Below are 13402 nucleotides of genomic sequence, written 5' to 3'. Positions count from 1 at the left end.
ACCAAAGGATCTGGGAGTGCTGGATGACAGCCATCTGAACATAAGTCAGCATGTGCCCAGCTAAGCAGCTTTTAGAACCACTGGAAAATTACCTCCTCTCTGTGTGATTTACTCTTAGTTTTCACTTCTCTCTCTATTACTCTGGGCAACCAAATTTTGCTTTCAGCTTTGTCAGGTCACTAAAATGCTAAGATAAACTTTGCAAGTTCTGCATTCTTTATTTCTATGACTACCATATACAAAAACTTTAGCTTGTAATTACCACAATACGTATCTCATTCATCTAGCCAGGTTACACACGTGAGAAGAGCACCAAGTACTCTTCATTCTAATCAGATAAGTTCTGAGAAGGCTTTCTGGTAATTCTTTTCTTATAATTTGTTTTAAGGTACTGATTGTGTGTATATGCATGTGTGAGTAGCAGTTTAATATTAAAATGAATAATAATATTGTGTACAAATAAATGATAATTTTGTCTAGGTTTTATTTTAAAATTAAATTATATTAAAATATCTCAATATCTGAGTAAGCTCCAATGGATCTGTCATGGTCCATTATGCTCCAAAGTAGCCGTTAGGGCCTATTATGTCAATTATCATACACATCCATGACAGATTGGAGGTTTTTTAGGTTTTTTAATTTTTTTATTTTATTTTTTTAATGTTAATATTAAAATGAAGCCAAGAAGGGTCTGAATCACTCATGATATTTAAATGCAGCAAAGAGCTGTTCATTTGGAGGCTACTTCCTGAAATCTAACTTGGGTCAGAGGTAGCATAAAAATTCTGTTCAGTGATGTGCAAAAAAGAGGCTTAGTGTGTCAAAAAATCATGTCTGATGCATGGAAGTTCATGGAATTTCTGAAATTTCCTTCAGTAATTACAGAATTAGGTCCTTTCTTCAAGGTTCAATATTTCATGTTGCAGCAGGACAAATACTACTAAGATTGAAACTGATTGCACAGCCTTCACCATGTTTCTTTTAGTTGCTACACTACTTTGTATCATGGTTTTCTTATGTTAAAAAAAAAAGGCAGAATGAGAAAAAATACAGAAAGGTGAAAATGATGATAAGAAGTATGGGATTTTTTTGTATGAGAATGGTTTAAAAAATTGGTTTTCACCATTAGAAAGAGCTCTATGAATAATAAAATAAATTAGTGTTCTTTTTTCCAGTGAATTGTGGTTTACTCTGTGGGACTTGAGCATAAAGCAGGTTTGAAATACAAAGATTCACACGGAAACATGTAAAGTCAAATTCACTAATCTAGTAATTAGTAATCTGAGCACAACTACAGTTTCAAGATATCCAAAACAGCTTAATGCCAGAAGTTGGAGAAGTATTCTTCAGATCTCTACTACTAGTCTTTTGAAATATTAGGTCATTGAATAGACTAAATTTCAGGTTTGTGACTCATAAGTTCTTGTGACTGTGCTGGCACAGGTGAGGGCATATTCTTACCTCCAATCTTCCTTTCATGCCAGTAGTTAGCCTGGCTTCCGCATCACTATGGAATTACTGAATTACTAAACTCTCAGTTATACAAAGAAACTAAGAAAAGAAAAGCCAGGCAAGGATACATCTCAATCTTCATAGCTGAGAAACCTGTACCTTATTAAACTGTCTCTACAAAAAGGAAAAAAGAGAAAGCCAAATAAACAAAAAAATAACCCCCAAAAAGCTTACAGAATATTGTTCATTTCATCCAAAAGTAAACATGTAAAATTGATGAAAGGAATCGTGACCTTAAAGGAAATACTTTTCTCATTGATTACAATATTAGCTTGATTTAACTAGCAAAGCCAAAAATGGTTCAGCTGGCAGCTTTGAGATTTTCATTAATATGGAAATTTTCATCCATACCATAATTTTCATTAAGGTAAACACACATGATAGAATACATGCAGAATACTCATAACCTTTGACATGTGATGTAGACACGAGAAACAAAATACACCAATGTATGGACAACAGAACTGACCTTAGACCATCCAAACTGACAGGTTAGGAGTGACATTCAGACACCTAAATGTAGGCATACAGTGTCATTTATTTGTATCGTGCTAAGCCAGACATGATACTCAGCTTTGGTACCAGAGTGCACGTGTCTCTGTAACTTCTGTGCCCTACCTGGGTGGCCTGTGTATGCCTTCAATATCCTAAAAGACCTCCAGTGACACTAAGTTCCTGTGCTTAGGCAACTGAATCTTGCCCAGGACGTCAACATTCATATTGGAAATGTCTAAAGTTAGCTTAAGTGAATCCAAGCACTAATGATTAAGGACAGGTGAAATAACCCCATGTTTTGAGTCACTGATCGTGCATCTCTTACATCAATCTCCAAGGTTTTACAAAGATAATGCATGTAGCCCTCCTGTCTAGTAGGACAAAATCTTTTCAATGAAATCCTCTCCCATTAACATCAACAGCAAATCTCTTTTAGCTTTTAGTAGGTTGTGCTTTCTTTAGTTGTCAGACCAGGCACAACAGAACAAGCAAAACACTTCAAATATGGTTTTTCCTCTCCACACACTTTGTTTTGGAGAAAAAAAAAAGAAACAAAAAAAACCAAACACAAAACTAATATTGTTAGATAAGCATGTCACTCATGTTCACTTTTTCACTCATACAGCACTAAGTTAGCAATAGAAATGCTATAAATATTTTCTGATAATTTACTGGAAATTATGCTTCTAAACAGTTAGATAAGAGGGACACGATAACTCAAACCCTCTGCAAAAGGATACATTTGTCCATTTAACTGTTTTAATAAAATCCTCTTTATTGACAACCACCATTGCAGAAATAATGTGATTAATAGTGAAATTGTTGTTAAGTGTTTTATGCAGGTGAACACAAAGATTGCAGCTATACTGGCCTCTTGGCTTAAGCTAAAAGGGTTCGTGCCTTTCCCCCACACATTTCTGAGAGTAAAGCATAGTATTGCCCTTTGTGGTTCATTTAATGCTGAAAATTTCTTTTATTTTGCTTGCACATAGTATAATACGACAATTATGTGACACATTAAAAAAAAAAATTATGACAATGCTCGCACTGTATCCAAATGTGAAGAGATCTGCAGTCATTTCAAATGGGAAACCTGCTATTAGCTCACACAATGGATTCCCCAGCTGAAAAGAAGACATAAATTGGAGGGAATCAAGCATTCACCGCCAGCAGATCTGCTGCTTGTGTTCACTGATGAGATGTAAATGTGCTTAGCAAGAGTACAGCATCAGAAGAGGACCATGAAATTATAATATAGTGACTGTAATGAGAATGGGTTAATTTGTAGCATTTCTTATTCTAATTATGGTATTTGACACATGGGAACAGAACCATTTTCAGCCATTTTCTTTTCTTGTTACTACCCCTTATTACAAGAATGAGAAACAAGAGCAATCTGCGTGTTCTTCTACTCTGTGAAATACCGTAGCACGCTGCACTATTTTGACCCTTTCAATATTCTGTATAGGCAATTTGAAAGAAGAGAGTCCAGTTATAGTCTCAGCAAAGAGCATTTAATGAATCCAGAAAAAGTATAATTTGTATGGAAATAGCCTGAATTATTTTTTTAAGTGCACAAGAATGTAAGGGGGGCAAAATAAAAACAAGCCAGCAACAAAACTCAAAACCTAGAAAACAGAAACAGCATAGCATTTCTCTATCTCTAGCACAATGATTTAATGAGAATTAAAATCTGTATGAACTTATCCTATTCTCAGAGTGATGGGATGCTAGTTCCATCTTGCAATGTGTAAATTAGCTATGCAGACATATTCTCTTTGTAAGGAGATGTCCAGCTGGTGAAAAATATCCTGTTCCACACAATTCAGATATAAATGCATTATTTTGACAGGGAATAAGTATATAGAGGTTAAGATATTTGCCACTAAAACCAAATGGATGCATTTTGTAACAATGGATACAAAATTATATCCACAAAGAACACGGAGACATGGAATTCATATTTCAGTGAATAAATTCAAATTCTGATAACACAGAGATGGGTTTTTTTGCCAAAAGTGTCTGACAGAAGCTTCTCGGATATTAGGTAATTTTGTTTTAAAAAATCAACTTTTAGTTTACCTTCCTGCTTGGTAACAGTTATTTGAGGGTAATTGTATTTATGTGCAGATATGCATGTTTTGGACAAGTGCAAATTAGCTCCGCTGTTGTGAGTTGCTTCTGGTACTGAGTATCCTGACTTGACTTTAAAATATAAATATAGAAAAGGTTATTGTCCTTAAAACTCACAACTCTGAAAGTGTGTTATGGGTGAGGATAAGTGAAGGGAAAATGAAAAAAAAAAAGGCAACAAAGTCCAAAGGTTTTCCTACCAAACTGTCTTTAATGAGGACGAGGAGGACACTTGTACTTTGAAGACTCTTTCATTGATGAGAGCAAGAAGTAAGATCAGATTTTTATGGGAGATTTGTAGGATTTAATAAATCTTCATTTGAGCATTCAAATCATTCAGGCTATTTTTAGTTTCAGACTTGGCACATTGAAACAGCTGAAATGAAGGCATATGTTCTCAAAGGTGATTCAAAAGTTGTCAATAGTCGGATTCTCACCAGGGATTCTCACCAGGGAATTACAATTCCTGTGCTTCTTCAGTCTGTATTTGAATCACGATGGAACTTAGATAAAACATCATGCATCTAACTGCTTAGCTAAAGATTGATCTAAAGATATCTGAGTGCTTCTGTTTAGGATAGAAGGAACTCTGTGATCCAGAATGGCAGTATAAATCAATTTTAGGCTTCTACAGCAATAATCCAGAGCCCAGGGACAGACAAGTTAATCTTTGTTTGAAAGGAAGCTCCCAAATTGCCACAACTCTGAGCTCGGAATTTAGATATTCTGAATCTCACTTACAAATGTTCATGTCCTATTAATTTTTCCCAAGTAATTACAGAATCCAGAGTTTCTTGGATCAAAATGCTAATATATTTTCCAAATGAAATAAATTTAATTTACCTAGCAGAAAATTCATAAACCTAGTAAAATTCATAAATCTAGTAGAAAGAGAGAGGAAAGATGTTATTAAACCTGGGTTGTAGACCTGCCAGGAAAAGGACACATAAATACCCTGATTTCTGGGTATCACAACTAAGTGCACTAGATTGACAGAACACCCACACTGATATACCCCCATAATGATTATACCCACACTGATAATAGAATAATTTCTATGTGAGTGCTCAGTAAAGGGGGTAGCCCAGAAATAGCTAAGAATGAAGGTTGCAGTAAAATAATATCTACAGACAAAAATATTGTATAAATTAATGCATACACAATAGGCATATTCATATGCCCTCACATGCACATGTATGCCATTATATGAATACTGTTATCTTTATACACATTTCAGTTACTTTTCACTGGGTATGTCTTACAATGACACACACACACACAAAATATATATATATATATATATATATATGTATATATATATATATATATATATATATATATTTTGGCCCTACTAAGCTTTCCTAAATATATTTAGTTATTTGAGATGCTTGTCTGGTCTCTATCTGTCACTTGCCAAGGGAATAGATCTCCTGTAGGTCCTATGACTCGGATGCTAAACCAGATGTTTTTAATACACTAAAATACCTGGAATCACAATAGACTCCTGGTTTTTGGCGAGTAGCATGCCAGTTTCCGGGATCAGAATTTGCTGCATATCTCTGCAGCTGTAACTACAGCAGTCATTTTGGCAGGCTTCAGGTACCAAAATGTAAGACAGACAAGGCATTGTGCCCAAACTCTAGCAGCTGATCTCCAAAAGGCTGCATATCTTCCATAAGTTCTGTCTCGAACCTGCCAACTCCATTTAGGTGTATTGGCATCTGAGGTGGCAGAATATACTCATGTTTATGTAGCTGAATCCTGCCCTAAGTCTCTATTAATTATAATAGGAGTGCAGACATCTAGTTCACTTGTACATAATGAGGGAAAAACTTCATTCATTTGGCCTTCTACTTCTTATTAATAGTAATAGTTTGAAGATAGCAAGATGATGATGCCAAGATTTTTTTTTCCTTTTTTTGTCTTTCTTTTAACCCACTTTTATTTAGTTGTATTTAAATGAATGTTGAAGTGAACTTAATACTATTTCTGGTGGAGTAGGTCAAATCAGGATCTATTTATATTTATTCTTATTCTTCTCTCAGTTCACCATTTCTGCTTAAAACACCTTTATTTACAAATTTTAATAAAGTATATGAGGACTAAAAAGAAATAGAACATTATTTTCTATTTGTACAAGTTCATACAAATATAATTTCATGTCTTTCTTATTAAATAGATATGTCATATTAAATGCAAAATAGCCTATCATCCATCTTTGTGAATACTTTTTGAATTCAGAAGGGAATATGGCTTTTATAGAGTATATATAAACTAAAGTAAAATATAAAGCTATTAAAACACTGTTTAAATAATAACAGATTCTAATAATAATTAAAAAAATATAATTCAAATAAAATAGAGTTCAGGTTTTGTGAATTTTGTTTTATCAGCTTCAGCATAAAAAATCACCTTTTATTGAAATTTTCTACTGCTAGTGATTTCTTCAGAGTGCACCCAGGGTATACCTCCTTTTCTCTGCTTCCATGAATATTAAAGATGAAAACAAAACTCTAAAAGCATATTTGATCTTCAGACCATCTGGTCAGTTCAGCTTCCCATTGTGTCCTCTTTATCTCTGATGATTTTATAGCTTAATGTTTAATTTATATTCCTTTCTTTTGCAGCTTTGCTCTGTTCTCTCTTTAGCGGTCACATGGGTACCCATGTTGATGCTTTTTGCACATCCTCACTTTGGACCTTGGCAGGGAATTCAGTCTTGTATTCTGTGTTAGAAGCTAAGTATGGAACTGCTCATGCATTTTCCTAAGAGGACATTTCCCTAAGGAGAGAAAAAAATTACTGAAAGGACTTTCACAATAAAAAGACAATTTTTTATTAGAATATGAATCATAACAGTTACTTTTCAAATACAGAATGACAGAAGAGAAACAATAGATGTTTATGACACCTCCTCTCTATTCCCATGAACTCTTGGAAGATGGTTTCCTGTTTTTACCCTTGGTTTTAGTTGGTCTTACAAATACAGGAGTTGCAGTGAGCTCAGTACAGGCCATCCAGTCTTAGAAGAATTCCTGTTACAGCTGAGACTTCTCTGTCAGCTTCCAGCCCCTTTCAGTGTTGGCTGAGTCTCATTGCTGTGCTCTAGACTTGCTTCTCATTTTTCCCTCACAAAACCCCCCTGCTGTCATTGAAGCTATTCCCTTCCAAGCATTCTCAGCAGTCCTAAAGAAAGGAACACTTTCACTGTTAGAAATTTTCGCATGACCTAGTAATATGTTTTCTTAAACCACCACAACATATATGTGAGGAACAAAGAGATACTACCCATCATGACATAGTCACATACCTCTTGCTCATTATTTGTAATCTAGGCTGAAAAATAAAAGAAACCCAAGCACAAAGCCCTTGTAGTAAGACCATTGGCAACATCTCTTTGGGGCTACATTCTTCTAAAGCATTATTGTCCTGAACTGGCCTAAAGAGAAGGGACCAGAAAGAAGCCCTGAGCAGCAATGAAGTGAAACAGAGGTTTGTCTTGTATTTCACACTTGAAACAGACTCTGTCATTAATAAAGGACACACAACTAATTAGGCAGGAGGCAATAAGAAAATATAGATGATATTGTGGAGACAGTAAAGACCAGGGAAGAGGCTAATCTTAGACTTGGAGACTAATATTCCGAGAATATTTCCAAGTAGGGGATCTCAGTTACATTATCTTCATCCTTTGATGGAATCTATAACTCTCCACTTAACACACGGAAAAGTGAGGAAGCTTAAGAAGGGTGACAAAGCTCAACAAAAATATGTGGATCCCCTCCACAGGGGCCTTGTGAATTCAAAGAACTAAAACCTCTTACTTTAAACCAGATTCTATCCTTGTTTTCAGTTATTTGAATGAAAAAAAGAATATTATTATCTCTACATTTTCAGTTACTTGGTTAAAGGATCATAACTGTGAACACATTGGAACACAGAGAAGCAATAACTGTCAGCAGAACCCCAATAAGCTGATCAGAGAAAGAAGCTCTGGCCCCACTCCTCTGTGAGCTGCTATGGGAGAGCAGCAGCCACAAGGGCACCAGGTGAGACGCATCAAGATTAGTCAATGGGTAATGCTGTTTGCCTTACAGCAGGGTGGCACTGCCCAGGGATATGGGATTTATTAGGTATGAGATACTGGGGAAGATTACCTTGGGATTATATAATTACAGGATGTTTAGGAGAATGACTAAAGGTGCAATAAGAGACATATTGTCATGCTGTCTGGTCATACTCTGGGAGTGATTAGTGCAGTTTGTCCTGTCTTCTTACCAAATTGCATGTCTAATTATTTTCCTGGGTAAGGACCCCTTTATTTTGTGTACATGTGTGGGTATGGGTATCTGAATGCCAGCAACTGATGTGGGACTACAGGTCATAAGGGACAACATGTCTAAGTGTCAGCACCTGCATATTGTGTGACTATATGTGTCCGTGTGATTGCTTGCAAATCTCATGGCACAGGAGCCCATGAGTAGGATAAGAGGCTTGGCAGCCAGGTATTAAAGCAGTAAGAAGCATGAACCAGATACTGGAGAGACCAGAATGTCTGAAAATTGACAAATAGGGAGACCAGAGGTGTCCAAATAATCCACTAGAACGACCAAGAGGTCTAAGGGTTGGCTTACTGATGTATTTATAAGTATACGGCTTTACTGGAATCAAGAGGATCTCAAGGATCTACAGGGCAGATTGAGTGTTCTAGCCATTTACTGGAGGGACTGGATCAACAGTGTGTGTGGGCTCATGAATTTGTGTGTGTGTGTGCGAGCACACAAAAATATGTGTGCACATGAGTGCATGTGTGAGGGGTTCTAAACTGTAAGGAATTGGAAGGGCATTGCTGGCTTTGGGAGTGCCATAAATCAGGAAAACAAGGTTCTGTGGAACGTTCCTGCCCTGAATGCACAAGTTCATGCTGCTGCGATGATCAGCTTTGTATATCTGCAGTCTTTTCCACTAACAGACCTTCACCCTGGACTGGCAGAAAGGGTTTAAAAATTAAGGAATTGCTTGTGCTGTGTTTGCATCTTTCTATCTGTCCGGTTCTCTATGGCTTTCCGTGTATATTGCCAATGTTTCTATGTGTGCTTTTTGGGAATGCATGCTCAGCCTTGCCAGTGGCTGTGCTCAGAAACAGAGAGCTGTAGTGCCTTTCCCTCCATTGTGCTACCAGAGTCAGCAAAACTTTAAGGGTATTATCTTGGAATAATTTAGGTTGAAGAAGACCATTATGGTCATTGAGACCAATCATAATCACTAACACTTTCACCCTTTAAAAGTTTGACTTTGTAAAACATTGTTGTTATCTTTATTTTTATGCATTTTAATGGATATTTTATATTAATAGGCCATATCTGGCTTTTATATTGCTACACTTCTTTTTTCTTACATGTCAACAGTAAAAGCTACTCATCATTCCAACTAAAGGACAGAAAATCATACAACAGAAATCACATGGCTAATGTGTGAAAATTATAAAAATCTTTAGTAGCTGTCTCAGTGTCATTCACAGTTCTGTAGAGAGGCTGCTATAGCTCAATTAAAGTTTATATGTTTATATATGTATATTTATCCATATGTGTGTATGTTGGGACAGTGATCCCTAAAGTAAAGCAAATTTATTTATCATCCAGTAGAATAATTGCATATCTGTGTGTAAAAAGGACCATTTCAGATGATGGTTACAAAAATGTACTCCTGGAGGATTATTCATCAAGAAGTTATTTTTTATATACTTAGTACATAAAATCTGCAAGCCTTAGATAAAATTGTCAGAATAATTAGGTTCTTTTCACCTCATCAGCAAATGAAATGTAGTGATTCCAAAGTAATATTTCTGGAGAAGGCACCAAAGGGGCTGAGGCTGAATCACAGTAGCTAATAAGATAGCACACACCCCACCCAAGCAGCAAAAGCTAGTCATAAAAATAACTTTAATGGGTAATTTCTGTGCTTCAGAATATAGATGAATACTCGAAAGAGAGTGAAGACATGCTTTTTGACTTCAGACAGAATTAAAGTCCTGCTCTTGGTTAGGCAGTAGGGTCTCTGATTAGTAGGTGAAAATAAGTATTTTGATTTGATAGACACAATTTTCGGCATCCATCTTGATTTCTGATGCTACCTTGGTAAATCTCCTTGTTTACAAACTGCTTCAGTTATAAGAGTTTTTAGGTATTAGTTATTCAGGGAATAATTGTAAAAAGACCCATGGGACCTAACAGCAATATTTTCATGCCTAACTATCAACAAGGGAAAAGAAATAGGCTCATCAAACTGACAAACATGCATCCACTCTGAATCAAATGTTGGAAAAAAAGGTTTGGCATGAATGTTTTGTAGTCTTGCAAGAGAAGCAGACAATTCAATAGAGCAAAATTAATCCATTTAGGTATATGGGCAATCTCACAGGTAGGAATGTTTCTTTATGTAAAAGATTCTCTATACATAAATATTACTTCTGCGCAGTAATTACAATAAGATGTAGCAATAGTGTTGTCAATCTCTCTCTTAACAGAAGCAGCAGAGTCAGGCTAAATCCAACTCTACTGCCATAATAATGTGTGCAAAATATATGTGCTTTCATATAATCATAGATTCATTTAGGTTGGAAAAGACCTTTAAGATCATCACATCCAACCATTGACTGAACACTGCAAGTTCACCAATAAACCATTTTACTTAGACCCATATCTACACACCTTTTAAATAATTCCAGAGATGGTGACTCAGCCACTTTCCTGGGCACATTGTTCCTGAGCTTTACAGTCTTTTGTTGAAGAAATTGCTCTCAATATCTAAACCGTTCCTCACCAAACCTGACATCATTTTGTGTTGCTTTCTATTTGGGAGAAGAAGAAAATCCCTACCCCACTTTCACTCAAGCTCCTTTCATGCAGTAGAGATCCATAAGGTCTACCCTAAAACTTCTGTTCTCCAGACTAAACATTCCTAGCTCCCTCCTGCAGCTCATAAAATTTGTGCTCCAGACCCTCCAGATCGGCTTTGTTGCCCTTCTGTGGACATGATCCATCTTTACATCTTGATGTCTTTCTTGTACTGAGGGGGCCCAAATGATGCATCCCAGGTCAGCAAAGGAGATGCAGAAACTGGGATGCCCGGGGACAACACTCACCTTGAGACAGGGTGATGCAATGAGACACTTTCCCACAGTTCTCTGCTTCTTTATGTTAATGACCCCTGTTACATCACTCCTGCTCTTCTCCCCAATTTTAGAATGTTCCCTACTACTGTCTTCCTTATTGGTTCCCAATCCCTGCAACTCCTCCCCTGTATCCTTGTTGGTTGTTTCCATCTGACCCTGCCTTTGCACCAGCCCTGGTCCCTATACCCATTGGCCCTCAGACCTGATGCTCCACCTCCCTCATCCCATATAAAATCCTGGGCTCTCATTTGGTCTTGGTTGTTCTGTCCCTGCATGCCTTTGGTGTGCTAGTGAGTAAACTGCCACTGGTATTCCAAACGAGGAACCGCTCCTGCTTCTTCATTCTGTCAAGCTGCACTCTACACCTGATGACAGGAGCGTCTGCTGCTCGCCCTGAGATATCCACTTGTCCCTAAGGAAGATATCCTTGGGAGGATGGTGACCTTGGCAGCTTCTGCTGTGCCACCACACCCAAAATTTATAGCTTCATCTGAGCTAGGACAAGCATTGAACTGGAATTCCAAGAGCAGAACTCACTACTATTTTCAAATTCAGTTGTGGAAATACAGGATAGCTAGCTTGAACTTCAGCCTCAAATCAGACACCAAAAAACTCCATCAAAAGTTATTTTGAAAGGTAATCTATAGCATCGTATGGGGGTGAATGGATACCACTTTAGTAGCTCTTGGATTGAGAATAAGAAGTTCCATTCACATGACCTCCCCATATTCACAGCAGCAATGCAGCTGAAAATTTTTGTTGTACTGTGTTTTGGCTCTGTGCAACTGTGTGACCTTTTCCTGGGCCAGGCAGTCCTGCTGTTCAGTCAACACATGAAGCCCTTTCCGTGTCCTGGGCTGGCAACATTTAATGGATCATCTTAAGCTCTGATTTGTGACTTAAAGCAATTAGCACAACTTTGGTTGGAAAACTTCCATTTTCATTTCACTAAAAAAAACTCAAGAAACTGGGAGCTGAAAGGAAATAAAAACATAAGGGGAATTTTGGGCTCTGTTGACTTTGCAGCAAACCTGAAGAAAGCCAAATTCTTCATCCAGCCCTAATAATGAGGCTTAGACGGGCTCCAATAGCAGTCTTTGTACCACCTATTGCAAAAGCTTCATTTATGTTCTATGTAAAAAGTCCAATGAAGCATAGAAAACATGTAATTTGTGTGGAGAATGAGAGTTATGCAATTTTTGCTGGCATAAACAATGCAATAACTGCTCAGAAATAACCTTTTGCATTCATGAATGGGGTCCATTATCTGCTCTGTCTCTCATTTTTGCTCATTCTGAGTTGGGGCATAGTAATAAAAGAAAGGCATCCTCTTTGCCTCAGAGCTCTGGTTTTCAAACAGCAAGTGGATAACAATATATGACAGCTCATTTTTGTCTTCTGATTAAGGAGCAGCCATGTTTTACAGACATTTGCTGAGTTGCCAGCCAATTAAACATTTCAATTCATTTATATGTACTTAATTGGACTACCTTTGCAAATAGGGCTTTTCTGGAGTTATCAAGCAGCTTAGACACTGTAAGGCAGTAGATAAGAATTACTGAACTATTATTATTGTTATTGTTATTACTTTCATCACTACTATTAGTAGGAATAGTCAGGATAAATGCATAGTGGAGAGTTTGCAAGGTACCTTTCTGGCAGAGTGTGTGTCATATTTAATCACTTGTCTGTAAATAAAGAGCTATTAATTATGTCTTAATAATTTTTCTCAGTGGTTTTGTTGGTTGCGTTTTTGGGAAGAAGAATTTACACAAAGGCTACTGACAGGGCTACTAAGGGCCCAGCAGATGACATAATATATTTTCAGAATCTAGACTTTCAGAAAACCTTTTGTAACATTCCACATGACATGTTCCTGCTTAAGGTCCACGGTGATGCAAAGATTCAGGGCAGGACATGGACAGAGATACAGAACAGGTTGTAAAATAGCAAAGCAGTGACTATAGATAGTTCCTGTGAAAGAACTATGTCAAACCAGAGAAAGTGGTTTTTTCAGGTCCATAGGGGCTAATGCTGTATGTTGTGTGCCTTAATTTAGAAGGATGATCTACAAGCACAAAGAACATC

This window comes from Passer domesticus, chromosome 2 (genome assembly GCF_036417665.1).
Source record: "Passer domesticus isolate bPasDom1 chromosome 2, bPasDom1.hap1, whole genome shotgun sequence".
Taxonomy (NCBI): Eukaryota; Metazoa; Chordata; class Aves; order Passeriformes; family Passeridae; genus Passer; species Passer domesticus.
Note: the sequence above shows the minus strand (reverse complement) of the source record.